General features: G+C 37.0%; 1 protein-coding gene across 2 annotated transcripts in view; it reads right to left on the bottom strand.

The window, feature by feature from the left end:
* FZD3 (frizzled class receptor 3) overlaps positions 1 to 4,576 on the bottom strand; it is a 91,153-nt gene that overhangs the window by 9,051 nt on the left and 77,526 nt on the right. The gene's annotated exons all lie outside the window — the stretch shown is intronic.

The raw sequence follows: 4,576 nt of genomic DNA, 5'->3' as shown, positions 1-4,576 counted from the left end.
TTAAAAGGCAAAAGAAAACAAGTTGAGAGAAAAAAACAGAAGGTTTAAAAAGAGTACATATAGGAATCATGGCCTACCTACACTCAGAGGACAGAGAAGACTGGGAGAAATGCTGGAATGAGATTGAAGGATATAAGACAGTTGTAGAAACAGATGTTTTATTTATTTACTTTTATTTATTTTTTTGAATTTAAAAAAGTTTTAAAAGTTTGTTCATTTATTTAGAACACCAGCGGGGGAGGAGCAGAGAAAGATAATTTCAAGCAGGTTCCGTGCTATCAGCACAAAGCCCAATGCAGGGCTCAAACCCATGAACCATACATAAGACTGTGACCTGAGCTGAAATTAAGAGTCAGATGATTAACCAACTGAGCCACCCAGGCGCCTCTAGAACCAAATGTCTTGAAGAACCAGATTGCATAGACTGCTTTCCATTTCAGGCATTAGAATTTTCATTCTTTCAGTTTCCTAAACTAGATATCTTAAAAACAAAACCAAATAAACAAAAATCCTTTTGGCACATTTCTTCTATCCAGTCGTTATTAATCTATACTCAACTACTATCATTTCTTCTTTCTACGTATTTTTCAAGTCAGCTCTTCCTCTCTTCTCACTCCAACTACTCTCCTAATATAAGCCTTCATCAACTCTCAACTGAATTATTGCGAAGCTCCTAAGAAGTTTCTTTTTTTTTTAACTTGTGTTGTTTTAAATGCTTATTTACTTTTGAAAGAGTACATGTGTATAGTTGGAGAGGGGCACAGAGAGAGGGAGCAGAGGATCCAAAGGAGGCTCTGTGCTGAGAGCAGAGAGCCCAATGCAGGTCTCGAGCTCGTTAACCATGAGATTATGGTTTGAGTCCAAGTCGGAGCTTAACCAACTGAGCCACCAAGGCCCCAAGTCCTAAGAAGTTTCTAATTCTGGTGTCTCCATCATCTAATTTAACAAAACACATACAGCCTTCTCTCAAAGATTCACTGGGAAGCTTTCCCTGCCCCCATCCCTGACCAGATTCACTCCCTCCTCCATACAAAACAGGTTGGCAAACTGGCTCAGTGGCCAACTCTGGCTCTTTCTATTTCTATAAATAAAGCTTACTTGGAAACAAAGTAAATAAACAAACAAATAAATAATCGGAAGAGCCAGTCCCACCTTGTACACATTTTCTATGGCTACTTTCATGCTATAACAGCAGAAATGAATAGTTGCAACAGAGATGGTATGACCATCCCACAAAGCCTAAAATATTTACTATGTGGCTTTTTACAGAAAAAGTTTGCCAAGTTCTGTACTCTGCCATCATACTTAATTTTACTTTATTTGTTCACTTACAATAATGGTAGAAGCTGATATCAGCTATTTACTGAGATAAGCAGTGTTCTAAGCAATTAATTATGCATATTACCTCATTTACTCTTTCTAACATTCCTAAAGAGGCAGATATTACTATTTCCATTTTACAAATGAGGAAACTGAGGATTTTCATTCCAGAACCCATGTTTTTAACTACAACACTAATACTGACTACACTATCGTTCTTGAGCTTATCAAGAACAAAGACTGTGCCTAAATCATCTTATTCCCAGAGTCTAGCATAGTGCTTGACATAGTATGCATTCTGTAATTGCTTGCTAAATTAATCTTACTAAAATATCTACTTTCACCTTGGCCTTCTCCTTGCTCAAAATCCTTCAATGCCTCCATTATTTGCTTACTGCATCAGGTCTAAATTCTAAACTCCTCTGAGTGGCTTTAAGTCTGACTGATACAATCCAGGGCAACTGTACCTAGCAAAGTTCAAAAAGCTTAATAAATTCCAACTTCTTCCAGTTTTATGGTTTCAAGTCTCACATTTAGGTCTTTAATCCATTCTGAATTTATTTTTGTGAATGATGTAAGAAAGTGGTCTAGTTTCATTCTTTTGCATGTTGCAAAGAGTCCAGTTTTCCCAACACCATTTGTTGAAGAGGCTGTCTTTTCTCCATTGTATATTTATTTTTTTTAATGTTTATTTATTTTAAGAGACACACAGAATGCTAGCAGGGAGGGGCAGACAGAAAGGAAGACAGAATTCAATGCAGGGTCCAGGCTCTGAGCTATCAGCACAGAGCCTGATGTGGGGCTCGAACCCACGAGCAGTGAGATCATGACCTGAGCTGAAGTCGGAGGCTCAACCGACTGAGCCACCCAGGCACCCCATCTCCATTGTATATTCTTGCCTCCTGTGTCATAGATTAATTGACAACACAAGCATGGGTTTATTTTTGGACTCTATTCTGTTCCATTGATCTGTGTGTCTATTTTTGTGCTAGTACCATCCTGTTTTGATTACTATAGCTTTGTAGTATATTGTGAAATCTGGGATTGTGATACCGACAACTTTGTTCTTCCTTCAAGACTGCTTTGGTTATTCAAAGTCTTTTTTAGTTCCATTCAAATTTTAGGATTACTTGTCCTAGTTCTGTGAAAACTGCTGTTGGTATTTTAGCAGAGACTGCACTAAATCTGTAGATTGTTTGGGTAGTATGGACATTTTAATAATATTGATTCTTCCGATCCTTAATCATGGAACATCTTTCCATTTGTTATGTCTTCTTCAATTTATTTCATCAATGTTTTATAGTTTTTAGAATATAGGTCTTTCACCTCTTTGGTTTATTCTTAGGTATTTAATTATTTTTGGTGCAAATGTAAATGCGATTGTTTTTTGACTTTCTCTTTTGGTTACTTCATTATTAATGTAAATAAGTACAATAGATTTCTATATATTAACTTTCTATCCTGGGCCTTTATTGAATTCACTTATTAGTTCTAATAGTTTTCTGGTACAGTCTTTAGTGTTTTCTCTATATACTATCATATCATCTGCACATAATCTAAGTTTTCATTCTTCAGTTCCAATTTGAATGCTTTTGAACACAGGCAGTACTTTCTCTGACACTGGGCAGAGAAACATTTTTCTAGATATGTCTTCTCAGGCAAGGAAAACAAAAGCAAAATTAAACTATTGGTAGTACAACAAAATAAAAAGCTTTTGCACAGTGAAGGAAACCGTCAATAAACAGCAAAGCAACCTACTGAGTGGGAGAAGATATTTGCAAATGATATATCCAGTAAGGGGTTAGTATCCAAAATATATTAAGAACTTACACAACTCAATACCAGAAACACAAACAATCCCATTAAAAAATGAGCAGAGGACCTGATTAGACATTTTCCCAAATAAGATATATGGATGGCCAAAAGACACATGAAAAGATGCTCAAATTCACTAATCATCAGGGAAATACAAATCAAAACCACAATGAGAAATCACTACATGCCTGTCAGAATGGCTAAAATAAAAAAGACACAAAATAATAAAAGTTGGTGCAGACGTGGAGAAAAAGGAACGTTTAGTGCATTATTGGTGGGAATGCAAACTGGTGCAACTACTGCGGAAAACTGTATGGAGGTTCCCCCAAAAATGTAAAACAGGATTACTATATGATCCAGTAATCCCACTAGTGGGTATGTACCCAAAGAAAATGAAAACACTAGTTTGAAAAGATACACCTTTATGTTTACGGCAGCATTGTTTAGAGTGGTTAAGATATGGAAGCAACTCAAGTGTCCATCCATATATGAATGGATAAAGAAAATGTGATATATATAAAAAAGGGAATACAGGCACCTGGGTGGCTCAGTTAGTTAAGCATTCAACTCCTGATATTGGCTCAGATCACAATCTCGGTTGTAGGAATGAGCCCCATGTTAGGTTCCATGCAGAGTGTGGAGCCTAGTTGGGATTTTTCTTCTCTCTCTCTCTCTCTCTCTCTTCTCCTTCTCCTCCTCCCCCACTCAGGCTTTCTCCCTCTCAAAATAAATAAATAAACTTTAAAAAAATAAATAAATAAAAGGGGGGAATATTACTCAACCATAAAAAAGATCCTGTGGTGACAACATGGATACACCTAGAGGGTATAATGCTAAGCAAAATAAGTCAGATGGAAAAAGACAAATACCATATGATTTCATTCACATTTGGAATTTAAGAAGCAAATAAATGAACAAAGAAAAAAAGAGACAAACAAAAAACACTCTTAAATACAGAGAACAAGTGGTTGCCAGAAGGGAGGTGGGGGGGAGGAGGGATGAAACACACAAAGGGGATTAAGAGTATACTTTTTTTTTTTTAATTTTTTTATTTATTTCTAGGAGGGAGAGAGAGAGAGAGAGAGAGAGAGAGAGAGAGAGACAGCGTGAGCAGGGGAGGGTCAGAGAGAGAGGGAGACACAAACTCCGAAATAGGCTCCAGGCTCTGAGCTGGCAGTCAGCACAGAGCCCGACGCGGGGCTCGAACCCACGAACCGCGAGATCATGACCTAAGCGAAAGTCGGACGCTCAACCGACTAAGCCACCCAGGCGCCCCAAGAGTATACTTTTTATGATGAGCATTGAATAATGTATAGAACTGTTGAATCATTATATTGTACACCTGAAAGTAATATAACACTGTATGTTAATTATACTTCAATTAAAAAAAAGGTTTTTTAAATACAAATGATGTCCAACTTCTATTTCCAATTTAGCTACT

This window comes from Crocuta crocuta, unplaced genomic scaffold, assembly GCF_008692635.1.
Source record: "Crocuta crocuta isolate KB4526 unplaced genomic scaffold, BGI_CrCroc_1.0 scaffold551, whole genome shotgun sequence".
Taxonomy (NCBI): Eukaryota; Metazoa; Chordata; class Mammalia; order Carnivora; family Hyaenidae; genus Crocuta; species Crocuta crocuta.
The sequence above is the reverse complement of the archived record's forward strand: the minus strand, read 5'-3'. Positions and strand labels throughout refer to the sequence as shown.